This window comes from Homalodisca vitripennis, unplaced genomic scaffold (genome assembly GCF_021130785.1).
Source record: "Homalodisca vitripennis isolate AUS2020 unplaced genomic scaffold, UT_GWSS_2.1 ScUCBcl_1940;HRSCAF=6197, whole genome shotgun sequence".
Taxonomy (NCBI): Eukaryota; Metazoa; Arthropoda; class Insecta; order Hemiptera; family Cicadellidae; genus Homalodisca; species Homalodisca vitripennis.
The window spans coordinates 1-16139 of NW_025778072.1; the positions used below are offsets into that span (position 1 = coordinate 1).

A 16139-nucleotide genomic window follows, 5' to 3' on the forward strand; every position below is an offset into this window, starting at 1 on the left:
ATCGTTTAGCCATTGCAATTCAATATTCTATAACAATGGAATTTAGCAAATTTAACGAATAATCGAGTCTTTCTAGGTAAGAAGAATTAGATAATTTTCTTATCAAAAATGAAATAAATTAATACATAGAAATAAGTTATTGAAATTGCAAATGCTATCTCGATGCTAATCAAATGAAAAAATCTTTCCAAGATTGAATACTTCTCTTTTGTATTAGGTGCAATCTAGGTTCTAAATCAAAATGATAGGAAAGTAAAGGAACACAAACACTGTTGTTTATACATAATATAACCATATTTAACCATACATAAAACACAAATTTATGAACATTCTCTACAAGTCAAATACTAATTACCCACACTAATGGCTACATTTTGGTACATAATCTTTGGTTAAAACATTAAAAAACCACCAGACAGAAAAATAGTCAATCAATTAAATTAAATTAAATTTTTAGTACATTCTTATTTTGGGTTTTACACATTAATTATTAAGGAAGAAATGTGTTAATATTTTTCATTTCTAGGCTGATTAATGAATACTGATGTGTTTTTAACGAGACAAGGACCTGTTAATTACAGTTGGCATAATTGTCCGCCTCTAAATATGTTCTGTAATAATGATAAATCACTGTTATATAAGATCTCATTAATATAAATCAAAAAACACCTATGCAAGTAAAAGCTAGATAGCTCTAAGTAAAACCAGTTCTGTGACTCACATTAGAAGACCGTTTGTAGAATGTAAATATATTTGGTCTTGTAGTTAAATGTACTTTATTTTGGACCAGTACAATCAGTTCTGATAATGTGTATTAACGCTGTAATATGGCAGGTGGCATTTAGTTACAAAACTATTTACTCAAACAAAGAGTAGGCGATGACTTCCATATTTCATGCAGTAGTGAGAACTTAAAATAGATATCAAAGTTCATATCAGTCAAAGGGTTAATTGATTGGATGTTATGTTACTTTAATGATTCTGAAAAATGTATGTCATTAATGGTTGAATAGGAATATAAATAATAGCATCTAACACTGGAAGAATTAATTTGCTATAGTTAAAATTGTTAAATTAGAGTTTTTAAGTATTTAATCAAATTGTGAATTTGTTGAACATACTTGTTAAATCAATTACAGATTAAATAATATAAACACTTAATAATTAAATAAAACTTGTACAAGTAGAATGCAAGGAAATGTATTTTTCTGTGTTCCAGTTAACTTTTCTCCAAAACACGTAAAAATATCATTGTCCCCCAATTTACACCCCTCCCTTTTACCTAATAAAATGTAAAATACATGCAAAATATTATAATCAAATTAGAACTGCAGGACTTCCAGTTCACTAACTCAATGACAACTGTTCTTAGCGTTGTTTGGATACAACCAAAATGAGGATATCTCCAAATGATTTACCAGTTTTGTTTTGAAAAATACCTTCAAGATTATTATTTATTTTTACATTGTTTTACAAACAATTTTTTAAAAGAAAAGCAAGGCCAGTTATATCTTATTAGTTATAAATTTGGATTATTTAACTGCAAAAGCAACAGGTCAAGCCAATGAAAAAGTAATATTTCATAACAGATCAATTATGTAAATCTTGCAGTCTTTCATTTAAAAAGAGAGGCTGATCCTCTTTTAAGCCTAATTCTGCCTGTCATCATGGACAAGTGGCCTGTGCGAGAAGTCTACTGACACTTAGTTCAATGCCTAAAATACCCTGTATCAATCAATCAAATTCTTTATTTACATGAACATTGAGTACAGTAATGGTGTCAATGAAAAAGTCAGTCCTTTAAAAATTCTTCTTCTAAAGTGTAAAAAGACTTCTGTAGCAGCCAGGTCATAAGTGATGTCTTGATATTCTTGTCTTCTCTGCATCTCTTTGAATCGACTGGAAGTTGATTATAAATTTTCCCCCAAGATAGGTTTCTTTACAAACAGGGTCGGGTGGTGTGTAGGTAAAGTATAATCATAGGTGTTTCTAGTGTAATAACTGTGATTATCACCTAGGTGGTCAGGTTCCTGAGCTATTGTGAATCAGGTGGCCTCGCATGTGTATAGTGAGACAACTGTCAAGATCACGAGGTCTCTGATGCAAGACAAAAATGCAGCAATACAAAAATTATGATTTGGTCTCTTGAACGAATTTAAAATAATTCAACTAAGTTTAATGCAGAATAATGGTTACAAATCAAAAGTAGAATATTTTTAATGTTGCTAACTATACTAACAATAATTGAATTGTTACTAACCTTGGCTCCAGGTGAATCAAGAGTAATAACGCACACATCATTTACGAGTTTTGTTTTTGTGTGTGTTTCCCAGTAGTTGATTCAGCAGAAAAAAATCTTGAGTGTCCATATGAGACGGCTGAAACATTACATAAATTTGTTAGTCTAGTACAACTTCAATTTTTAATATGCTGAAATTTAGTCACTTGTAAAATGTATAAGTTAGTCCAAGAATCATAATTTACCAATAACTCAAGTTTGTCAAAAATAACAAAGTAAACAAAAGCTATAATATATAGCTTATATAATGTGTTACATAGAAAAATTCATAAATTGATCGGAAAGGCAGGATAGTAAATTACAGAGTCGGCATCCTTCAGGAGGATCAGCTCTATAGAATGTGTGATGGATGAGCAGGATGAAACTGCGGAACACTTGCTCTTTGATTGTCCTACAATAGCAAGGGAGTGGCATGCCATCTTTGGTAGTTTGGACAAGGGTGGTGAATTTCCCCAAGAGGACCTGATAGGTTGTTTTTCGGCGGTTTGTGGAACTGCTGAAATCATAGACTAGTAGGCCTCATGGTGTGCTTTCAGGGTGCGCAAAAGACCCTTGAGGCTTAAGTGCATGGCAATAGTCCGCCCCATAGAAGAAGAAGCCTTCAGTTGAACCTTGATGAAACGAATTCCTCGATAAGATGACGTTTTTCAAATCCCCTTGAAACTTTAGTAACACACAATGCTAAAAAACACCTCCATACAACGTATTGTTTTTGGTCAGTGACTTCCTAAGTTTTTCATTTATTTGTAAACATGAATGAGTAATACGATAAAAACCTCCATAAGAAGATATTTTTGTGATTTGGGCTGATTATAATTAACCTCTATACAACGAATAATCTTAGCAAAGAACCTCTACAAGACGAACGCGACCTCTATAGGACAAATATTTTATGCTCTCAACCTCTATTGTTTAAAAAAAAAAAAAAAAAAAAAAAAAAACAGTGACTCAAAAGCGTGTCTCGACATGAAATCGCAGCTGATGCACCTCACCCATCCTTCTTCAGGACTGGAGCAAAGATAACGAAGTACTGGGGGCCAAGGAATGGAGTCTGAAGAATTTGTTGACTTCAATGATGACATAGAAGTATGTGGAGATCCAACGGATGAAGATATACTGGCTTATGTTCAACCTTCAAATTCTCAAGAAGATGAAGCAGCTGAAGATGATGAGGAGGGTGGACGGGCGGAGAGTGATCGACCTGAACTGTTAACGAAAGACGCAAGAGAAGCTATTGATGCACTAAAGTGTTTTTTGGAGGAGAAAAATTGTTTGAATGAAAGTAAAGAGTATCGTCGAGTTAGATTCCACTTTGGACATAGCAACCATGCATGCAGGTAAACATCAATAATTAATAACAAATTTTACAAGACCTGATTGCAATTTTGTGTGTGTGTGAAATATAGATCTGTTACTTATAAGTTTAAAAACCATATGTACCAGTGCTTTACATTACTACTCATACATTAACACTCTATTTTTAAACTGTTGCAGTTTTTTTTTTTACCTAGGCCTACATTTAAAAATAGCTTCAGTTACATTAACAATGATTCATATTTATAGAGGTTGGTCACAAAAATCTTCGTTTTATAGAGATTATCTTAGAGCGAGGAGAAACCTCTATAAGACGAATAACGGCAGTATTAAACCTCTTAAAACAAACATCTTTATTAAGAATACCTTGATAAGGCAAATTTTTCTATAGTTCTTGAAATTCGTCTTATCAAGGTTCGGCTGTATATATTTGTTTGTAAATTCTTTAATATTTGTAATTCAATTATTAATTTACAAGTTTAAACTTTTCTGTCACAGTTTAACTTAGAACTTTACTAACTACTGTACTTTACGGTTTCCATTCATTCATTTGTAATTAAGTAATTACAACCTAAGTTTGTAGATGATTAATAATTTTACAATTTAATGGAGGTGTAATATTGGTTATTAAATGTAAATTGTATTACTATTTTTAAGAAAAAGGATAAGAATCTACCTTAACATGTATGTAGTTATGCTACAAAAACCAAATAATTACAGTTTATCTAGTATTTTTTAAATTAAAATCCTAACATACAAGTTTCATGAAAAGATTAAGTAATAAATTAAGGTTCATGATGGTCCTTATTAAGTAATATCAAGAATTGCCTGAAGACAAATACAAAAATTTGTAGATTACTTCAGAAATCAAGTTTAAAAATATAGTTAAGGTACTGTACTTTAACTTTAATTTATAAAAATCACCTACTTTATAAAAACAACATTGTACAAGAATGGTCCTTAACCTGAAACCATTACATTCTAAATTCTTAATATTAATAAATAGTTGTACATTTTTATGGCTGTATATTTAAAAATATCCTGGCCATTGCTAAGATTTAGACACTGTACTATACTCGTTCTTCAATTTCAATTTTTTCTGGTATCGTGATTGTGTATATCATTAAACATTGAAAAATATAAATACATGGAAGGGTCATAATAATACAATGTCACACGAATAAAGGTTTGCAACTGGTTCTGGTTGGGACCTTCACTGCGCTTGAATAGTTCTTTCCTGCAAGATGAATATGGCTTGAGAGTGTGTACTATTGCCCTGAAAAATTTCACTGTAATTCAGATTGCAATGTATATAACTCCAATAATACTGACAATAGTACTCTTTCCAATAAACTGACAATAGTACACTCATTGATGCGGTTGTACCTAGTATCCTAGTCATGAAAATCCCTCTGGTTGGTTTTGGTATTAAAGATTCTATCTGGGACTGCCACTTTAAGTTGGACTGTACCATAATCCCTAGGAACTCGACAGTTTGAATAGCACTATTATCACAGAGAGATACAAGATCTTGAGTTTTATCTAAGTTTGAGGAGAGCAAATTTGCATTACACCAGTCACTAACTACATTGACTTTAGCTGTCATGTTATCAGCTAAAGAAGGACTAAATTTACACTTAAAATCTAGATCATTCATATACATGATAAAAAGTAATAGTTCCAGAATGGATCCCTGATGTACACCCTGATTAACTAACCTACCAACACCAGAATACTCAATTTATAATAGAAAAGTTGAGATCTATTTGTAAGATATGACGACTATTAAGGTTTTATGATCAATGATTCAAGAGTCCACCTGATCCACTTAACTACTCGCTCACAACCACCACAGGACAACCTGAAGGCTGGACCCATCGCTAGATTACATAGGCTTGGTAATTGTGTTCCAGGATAAACTACAAATATTTAAGATGAAGGCTATGGCTTGCCTCCCTATATAACAGTCACGTTTGTTGTCCATACTAATCCTCTGTTACATGCCAGTTGACCTTGTTATCATTATCCGTAGCCTACAGGAACAAGACTGGTCACACATCATACAGGCGGAGAGTGTTGTTGAAACTGCTTACAATGCATTTAATGGAATCATTCACTCAACATGCCCTCTGAAGACAGTCAAAGACAAAAGAAACCCCACCAAAAATATATGGGATGCCGAAAGCCAGACTCTAAAAAAGGTTCCTACTTAGAGGCACTCAACAGAGAACCTCACCACTGGACACCCCGATGACAAAAGAGAAACAGCTCAAAGAAAAAAAAGCCTATGATACAAAACTAAAAACCCTTTGGAAACAGCAAAACGCAGATTTTGTAGAAAGGTCAGAAAACAAGTCAAAGGCCATGTGGAGGGTTAATAAATAATGAAAAAAAAAGAAAAATCAACCAAGAGTCAACTGGAAGAACTGAAAATAGGAGAAGAACTCATACACTCGCCAACAAACATTGCCAATCATCTAAACAACTTCTTCGTTACAATAGCCGACAAAACTCTCTCCCAAAACCTAAATGGAAAACCTCCAACACCCATAACTGGACCAAACAGACAACCTCAGATACCACTACTAACTTTCGCAGGAACAAACGAACAAGAAATTGGAAAAATTATTGACACTCTAAAATCTAAAACTTCTGCGGAGGAGGACAAGATGTCATCAAAAATAATCAAAAAATGCAAAAAAGAAATTATCACACCACTCACAGATATTAATAAACAAATCACTTACCCAAGGAACATTCCCTAGCCAACTAAAACTAGCAAAAGTCTACCCGAAGTACAAAGGGGGCCCAACAAATGAACCAAGCAGCTATCGGCCCATATCCCTCATTTCAACATTCTCAAAAATTTTAGAGCGGGTAGTACTGAATAGACTCCTAAATCACCTCAAACAGCATCATCTACTAACTCCTAAACAACATGGTTTTGTCAAAAATAGATCAACAACAACAGCAATAGTTCAATTAATAGAAACTATCATCAGTAATATGGAAGAAGGAAATATAACCACAAGCATCCTCCTAGATTTCAGCAAGGCTTTTGGACTGTCTTGACCACAAACTAATAATAACAAAACTTCTATCACTTGGAATCAATGGCAAGGAACTGGAATGGTTTTAGGAGCTACTTAAGTAACAGAAAACAACTGGTTGAAATCACCTACACATTACACAACACAATCCAGAAAATTAAGTCGGAACAGCTTCTGGTGAATAGAGGAGTGCCTCAGGGCTCAGTTCTCGGCCCCCGTCTTATATATATTACTAACCAACGACCTTCCCAAGTTATCTTGAGAACTACTGTGAAATGGTTATGTACGCTGATGATACAGCCTTGATTGTAGCAAGCAAGAACAAAGACCAGCTAGATGTTGACTCGTACGTCACTTTTAATATGGCGAAACAATATTGCCTCTATAATGACTTGGTTCTAATATGCCTCCAAAACACAACAGATAATCAACACGCCCAGGCCAAAAACTACCATGAAGGCCTTCCAGAAGTAAACACAATAGACTCAGGAAAATATCTCGGCATAATCATAGACCAAAATCTATCCTGGGAACCCCATGTGAATAAACTCTGCAATAAACTAAGTAGTAGCCTCTATGTAGTAAGAAGAATAAAACAAATTACCAACCCTCAAGTAGCCATGACAGCGTACTACTCGCTATTTGAGTCTCACATGAGATATGGTCTGATAGCCTGGGGAGGGACAACAGCCACAAACCTCCACAGACTGCTTGGTCATCCAGAAAAGAGCCAGTCAGAACTTTGAAAGGCCTTGAACCACTGGACACATGCCGAGCAGCCTTCAAGGAACTGGGAATCCTGACCCTCATAGGACTCTACATTCAGGAAACAATCCTATACGCAATCAAGACAGGCCAAACAAGAACAGGAGACAGACACCCCTATCACACCAGACACGGAAGAAACTTCCTACTTGACCAGCACCACCTGAGCTTGACTGAGAAAAAAACCATCCTACAGAGGAGCTTTATTCTTCAACACACTGCCCGACAGCTTAAGAAGGCTTCCAGAAAAGGAACTCATCCCCCACTAAAAACCTGGTTTCTGCAACGTCCATTCTACACTATACAAGAATTTCTGCAGTGGAGGACTGGAACCCATAGCTAACAAACATACACTCCTACATAATTGTAACATAACCACGTGACCTTTACTCTGTTCTCTAGGAATATGAATAATAAAAAATTTCTGATTTCTGATTTATCCATTTAAATTAGCTGTTTCTGTATCATTGGTTGTATATTAATGTTATTATATATTTACTTCTCATACATAAAAGATAAATGTTTGTTATAATATTCTTAAAAAGGATACATTTAAAAGTAGATATTGATTTCTACTTTAATATGAGTATTCCATAAAAATTTTATTTCAGCCAAGTGTTATCTAGGCCTAATGATAAGAAACTAATTAATGCAACAGTTCAGCCCATGCTATTAATGGCCAAGGTATGATCTAGCATATTTATATAGTGCCAAGAATAACATGACTGGATTGTCAGACTCTGGCTTGACAGAATTGTCCATGCTCCTTATTCTGAATATATTCCAATAGGATTGTTGAGTTATAATCTGTGCAACTGATATGTTTATATTTTAGTAATTACAATACATAAACAAAAATATTACTGATTATTACAATGCACAGAAGTTTAAAATTGGTATTCCAAGATTCCACAGATTAACAGGCTAAAAAATGTGTAGATTAGACAGGCTAAAAAATGTGTATTGTGTATATTCAAGTTTTAAATTACAAATTACAAACTACTTAAACACAACAATAAAACCAGTAATAAAAGAAAAGCCAGCTAAAAGTAAACAACCACATCTCAACAAACAGGGATATGCAATGACTAATAATTACTTAGACTTACTATTTCTTAATTACAAACTTTCTTTTTATGGAAAATAATAATAATAAAATAAACTTTTAACTGACTTTAACACATAGTAACATAAATAATATTGTATTCAAAACTTAAACTCCTAAAACTTCAATAAAAATATACAAAATTGATGGCACAAAGCAATGAACAAATTATTTACACTGTATTTTGCAAAGGTTACACATTAGAAAATAAATGAGTGAACACATTTAAGCAGTACAGTGAAAGATCAATATTGTTAATGAATGAAGAAATCAAATTGAAAGAATTACATACAAAATTAAATTTTAAAATCACAATTTAGTGACTTTTAAATTTAGATCTATTTATATTTTACATAGAGATATGCTGCTAAACCGAATAAAATATAAGGAAAATAAACTAGATTGAGACAAAATGGATAGAAGATTTGAAAAACAGATAGCAAAATCACACCAGATGCAGAAAATTATTTTTTTTTTTACTGAGGAGATTAGGACCTAAGATTATAAATCCCATCTCATAACTGTGCAATTTCTTAAAAAAACATACCTATTTAAATTAAATAAACCCTTCTTCAGTTATGATCACATAGACCTTCATATACCATTTCCAGAGTGTGTGAGCTACATATCCTGTACATTGACCGGCGCAACTGAGTGTGTATATATTTGGCCGATAACAGTCCACTGGAGAGTACAAGCACGCCAAACTGTTGTATAAAAGGTAGACATCTGCTCTTTTATTTTTAAAAATGAATAAATATTTCTGACTACTTACCTATGATCAGATCACAATGAATGATTTGAACAAGGAAATACCAACACAAATGTCTCTGGCCATCAGTGTGGGCTTTGGTTACATAACTGAAAGTAACCGCCATTCGCTTATAGTGCTGATAGTAATAGCACTCTCTCACTCACACTGGCATGCACGTTAGATCAGTGGGCGAGTTTTCATTTTCTATAGTTTTCCACCAAATGCAAAGTGTGTTATAGTTAGGTAACATCAAAACAATATTCAGTGGCAGCTATTCATAAGGTCTCAGGCCTACTTTGTACTGTTTATGGCCAAACATTATGGGTGAAGGAAGTGACACACGATTGGGTTCATTGGTCTAAAAGTGGACAAAACTACACAATAATATTTGGTTTCACGTTTCTTGGCAAACCACAGACCTCCTGTGAAAATTTAAATGGGACACTTTCAATCAACCATACATAACAACTCACACTTGGCTCTGATTGAGTCGTGCTTAAATCTTAATGACAATTACGAAGAAATATAGAGGAAATAAGTTTTGTAGTTTCCAAATTTAAATAACAAAATGTATGGTTCTAATTAACTTTGGCCATGTTAGCTATAATGATCTCAAACCACTTTTATAAATTTCTCAAAAAAGTATGTTTTTATTTCCAGAATTTTTAGGCGGTCACAATCCATAATTGCACAAACTGATAGTCCATCAATCTAGAGGAAAATCAGGGTTCCTGGGTGGGAGAGACAACAAGTTAATCAGGATACCAACATTCAGACGAAAACGTACAAGGAATTTTAGAGGTCAGAACATTTTTCCAACAGACTCCACCTCTATGGTGAACATTGATTGACATTTTCCATCAGATTCTAATTCTATGTTGATGTTTTTTCCTTTGTGCTCTTGGTCTCACATCTTTTGTGATTCGTCAGATTTTAAAAGACGTTCTTTGTGTTTTGTCGTCACCATTAGCCATTCTGTATCCACATTTTCTTCAGGTTGGTTTTTGAAAGATTCTACAAAGAAAAATGGAGTTATATACCCTGGAGGTTTCACCTGTGAATAATACATGCAGTGGTGTTCCGTGAAGTTATTTGATTGCATTCCAATACACAATTTGGGAATTGTGCCATTTTTAGTTTGATATGGAATTTTAAACGCGTTTCCTTGTATATAAAAAGCAACAGCCTCTAGCTGAGGATACAATGTTTTGGACAGGTCTCTAAATCAAAGAATAAGAAATTAAATGTTTCGTATGTTTCTATTATTTCAATTTTGTTATAAATGTTTGAGATTATATTATTAGTTCTTGTGTTGGCTGATTGTCCCCTGGGTAGGCATTTTTCTAAGTCAGATCACATTGAACGAACTTTGGGTAAGACGGAAACAACCACTCACATAATCTGAGCTTGAATTTAGGTACTATTTCAAAAATGTTTTTCTTTTTTTTCCAAAGGCACCACTGAAGCCCATATTGATGGCCAGAGGCATTTCGGTTTATGCTTTCTCACGTGATCTGAGCTTGAATTTAAGTAATATATCGAGGAATTTAAGTGCGGAGTAACAAAGCCGTCAACTCGCATTATTTAAGCTTTCCTCCCTTTTAAATCTATTGTACTACTCTCCTATGCATTTATTTTCTTAATTTAAATTGAAATTTTTACAAATAGTGTGCAGTGGCTAAATTAAATACTTACTTAAGACAATGATTCAAGCTATTTATATTTTATAAAGATTTTATTTTATACAGGCTTGCAATTCTTACTTCTAGTCATTATGCAAATCTAAATTGGCAACAAGCCTGTGCAAGGATCTTGTCAATCAAAATAAAAGGAAGAGTTGGTGCAAAAAACAAGTGTTTGAAGCCATAAGTAAAGTATTTTCAATTATTTTCTCTGTACTCTTTTTATTTACTTTTTCACAGGTATGCTAAACTTAAGTAATAAATGTTATTGTTAAATAACAAATATTTTTTGTACATCCGGAAAAACATCCTTGCACTACAACAATCAGCACACCACCAAACAGTTAGAAAGTTAAACTATCATTGGTCACATTGGTTTGCATAATGCCACCATTGTAGTTTATCTGGTACTTTGGTATTATTCAGAGGACACTCTGTCCCTATCTACTACTTGTTAGTAGGCTATGTAAGTAGGTAAATATATTTAACCCTTTGCGTGCCACGGCGACGATATATCGTCGCCAAAAACCCTTGTGAAAAAGTGTCAGGCGACGATCCGTCGTCGCCGTCTGTTATCGTAATTTTTAACGCTTTATTTTTCATGAATTCTTTTCACAACCAATATTGTTTTATTTGTTAACTATCCTGCAATAGATAAATAATAGTTCACATAGTACTTTATATTAGTGAAGATAAAAAAAACACAGAATAATAGAAGCAACAACAGCTGGCGGAGATCAACCGGGGCATCGCATCGTTGGCGCGTAAACAACTCGCTACGTATAGCAGTCTGTTCGGTCACATGGTTGTGTTTACATCGTTTTGAGGTTAGGATCTCTAAAATGCTTTGTTAAATTGATATCTTTGTAAGTTTTAGTAGTTCTTGTGACTGTTTTTTCATGTGTTATTAATAATAGACATTCAGAAATGGATTGTGATCACTTAAGTGTAAGTGAAGTTGACAGACAACTACTGAGTGATTTGTCGGGTAGTGATAACGATTCAAACTTTTCATTGTCCGATATTTTTGATGACACTGATGAAGACCCTACTTACACACCAGAACAAGACACCCAACCGAGATTTGTGAGTCGTAATTCCCCGACCATAGGCTCTCAATGTGACAGTGATACATTGTGTGTGTGTGTGTAGTGTACATTTTTTTTGGAAAATATGAAGACTATATATTGGATATTGGACTTTAGAACCAAAGGATAAATGTAAGTAATGCATTATTTATTTTTGTTTTAGTGTTGTATTACCGGTACTGAAAAATGATTTTTTTATTATGTACATAATTTCAAACATTGTCATGTAACTATAGTAATTATTTATACAAAAAAGTTAACCATTATTTTTTTTTCACATTAACAATGTTATAAAGAATATTAAAAAAAAATTGTTCCCATAGTAAAATTGTTTCTTATTAATTTGTCAAAAAAAATAAAAACTAAAAAATAAAAATTGCTTCATACATTTTTTGGTTTTGACATGCCAAAACTAATATTATTTTCTGTTGTTTCGTTTGTTTTGTAATATTTTATTGTAATACAATTTATTGCAAATATTTTGATACCTGTTTCATAAAAATAGTATGAAAAATATAAAAAATATATTCTTTTTCCTGAAGCCCGGTAATACTTCTTATTATTCCCTGGCATTTTTCGCATATGACTTGCAATATAGTTGCTAGTGCATTTCTTTTGTACTAAATTTTTTGCCTTGTGGCATTCAAAGGGTTAAAATAGAAAAAGTTAGTTACAATTTATGAGCGTTCACATGATCTTAGCTTGTATTTAGGTCCTATATTGAGGGATGTTCTTCTTTTATTGCTAGAAGTGTGGGCCACCATATTCCGAACTGATGGCCAGGGTAATCTGAGGTACAGGGTAATCGAGAAAGTACAGATCAGAAATGACCCTGGCTATTAGTGCAGACTTTGGTGATCCCTAGCACCACCCTACTTCTGTAAAAAAACCTTGATATAGTATCCAAATTAAAGCTCAGGGGTAGGGTACGATAAGCGGACCCGGTTTTTTATATCGAAGAATATAATCATCGATACCTAATATTCGCATATCGAATCATAAGCTATCAATCGATATAAAAGTAATAACAATCATATGTTTTAAATTAAAATGTGAATGTAATGATGTAACAAATAATAAATGAATATAACCAAAATCAGGGAAACTCATAACTTTAACTAAATGAATCAGAACAAGAACAATCAAACAGTAAAACCATAAATAATTAAGAAATGATAACAAACATTGGGAATAGAAAATAAATTAGAACATAAAAATAATTAGAATAGGAAACGGAAATTTGTCGAACTATCTACATGTCTTCGCCTGGGTTACAATTTTTTACAGCTTTTAAGAAATAGTTAAACGCGTCCTCTTCAGAAAATCGTACCTCTCTTCTATATAAATATTCACAGAGATGATCTGCGAGAAGGTCAGCTGGGATACCACTTCTTAGACTACGTTTTACGGCTCTCCACGAACTTTCAACTGTCTGAGTGTTGGCACCAGTTGCTGGGTTTAAAAAGTTTTCACTATGGTTGACAGTAAAATGGACAAAACCACAATCACTTAATCCAAAATATGCTTTCCACATATCTGTAACTATGGGTGTTCCAGGCTGCACGTGTTTTTTTAGCACGAGAGGAATGGGAGTTTTTGCATCCCGTTTGTTTTCAGGACAAATCTCTATCCTATATCTACCCCCACGTTTTTATCCTTCCGGTATAGCCTAGTTTCTATTAAACCTAGAATCCAGGTTCCTTCTACCAACCTCCCTTTGTTATTGTTACGTTTACCAATTTTACACTCATCAATTTCCACCACCACTCCAGGACCTCCAAGCTTTTCTTCCCTATTAAACTGACCATCTATCCAAACAAAACACACTTCCCTGCAAAACGACAGCCAGTCAGATATCGTACTTCTAGATGGACTGTGTAAATCCGAACTACACTCAAGAATTAAAAAATCGTAATTTGTCTGATTTCTGGAAAAGAAGTACATTACAGTCACAATATTGCGCAGTCTGAACTTTAACCCTTCAAAAAAACTATTCTTCAGTGCGTTTTTACTAAAATTGTGTCCACCATTACCTTCTTTTTTGCATCTGAAGACGACTATGTTAGCTCCTCTGACAGTTACATTTGTTACCTTTCCACAAATATCACATAATGGATTCTTAGGTACTAACCCAACATGTTGAAGCCATAATTACAAAAATAAAAACAATTAATTAATAACATATTAAACAATAAGAAATTAATTACAACATATTTTTAAAATTTAAATTAACTCTTAATCAAGTCTAATTTTAGTGATTGATAACACAAAATCATAATTTAAAACATGAGATTTTAAATCATACTACATTAAAAATTTAACTTAAAATATTATTAATTAAATGTATCATAACATTTTACTTTTAAAATCTTATAAAATCGTGATCTTACCTGGTAAGCTAAATTGCTTAATATTTGATAAAGACACTTTCTCCAGTGTACCAAATAACCTACAAGCTGCAGCCATGGTTGAATAAATTAACAAATAGTTTTTAATCCAGGCAGAATAACTGTACTTCACTAGGAAACACAAAAACTACCAGAGCCGCCAACTAATTATTGTTGGTGCATGAATCAATGTAAATATGTCGAAATGCTCACTAGCTTTATTCAGCTCAGGCTATGTTAAGATCATCCATTAGTCAAATAATTCAATGTTTATAATAAGTGTCCACACTTCCCAATCCTCCCAGTACTTTTACTTTAAATGCTGCTAATAACTTCTTTACTTTTACCTTGATCTAACAACTTGATCAATGGACTTAATTACAATTTAGAACGAATACAAATATTTCATTTATATTTAACAAATCTAACCAATCAACCAGTCACGAAACAACCCGGGCAGATGACAGGACATAAAGAAGACAAAAAAGGCATAATTTTAGATAGTTTATTTCAATAGATAACCATAGAGTAAAATAAGAAAGCAGAGAGCAAAACAATATCCAAAACACATTATGTATATTAATTAATACAACTACTTTATTGCTAGAAAAATATGTAATATTTAATTGAATAGTATTCCGAGATGCGGAGGTAAGAGGCAATTTTCAATGATTTAGTAACATAACCATTAATTTAATTATTTTTGTGAAATCGACTTTTCAGTTTACTGAAGTTTTGTTGGGAGTCAAAACGCAAAGATATTAAAGGGATAACAAATGCAGAATGGTTCACGAGTTCTATATTGTATGCTTGATACATTTAATGCCAAAAATTAGACACGTAATTAACAGTTATTGGCAGTGGCCAATGGTTTAAAGAGGTTAACAATGGCCTGCCACCAACACTAGCCATTATGTTCATTAATAGACTTCTTCTCATAGACAATTATCTATCCATTTCATGAAAACCCAGGCTTTGTTCTTAAACAAAGCGTATTGGCTGTCTCCTCCTGGATTACGAGCTGAAGTTGGATGACGACTCTGGAGTAATTCTACATTTTCGGATATAAAACTACGTGCTTGCTTCATTGTCAAACATATGAATCACATTTTGTTTATAAAACAACAAAGATAATTTAAACTCAATATACGGTCCCTGCGTTTCTTTATATTTAGTTTCTTTGGTTAGTGTACTCTAAAGGATCATAATCTAATTTTTTTACAAAAGTAACAAGTCAATTTGGCGTCTTTGGCTCAGTAAAGTTCTCATTTAGCTCTTGTAATAATTTTCTTTTTTATATCCGGAAACAATCTGGTATAATCTCTGTAACTCCTACAATTAGCCACTAAAATACTATAGCATGTAGCACGGCCTGTATTGTGGAAGACGTATGTGATTTAATTGCATCTGTAACCAACGGGTTAAAACTAAAAATATGGCCCACATCACAACTGCCTTCGAGGCTCGATAGTATACGTCACGTTGTACTAGCCCTATAAAAACCATACTCCCGCAAATTGGCGTTCACCATGTATCCTCTCATGTCACCAACACGAAAAAGATTCAATTGTTACCAACGGTGATCAAATGAAACGAACAAGCTGATATTTAGTCAATTTTGTAATTATATTTATTATTATGCACTCCTTCCACCTTATCATAATTGAGCCAGATTTCAAAACTTTTACCAATGAA

General features: G+C 33.2%; 1 long non-coding RNA gene across 1 annotated transcript; it reads right to left on the reverse strand.

The window, feature by feature from the left end:
* Positions 1 to 2319: 2319 nt before the first annotated feature.
* On the reverse strand, positions 2320 to 14910 carry LOC124371756. The gene is made up of 2 exons (XR_006923273.1): positions 14448 to 14910; positions 2320 to 2378 (listed from the first exon to the last, which is right to left on the reverse strand). It is a non-coding gene; the product is annotated as an uncharacterized LOC124371756 (long non-coding RNA).
* Between the last annotated feature and the right edge of the window lie 1229 nt (positions 14911 to 16139).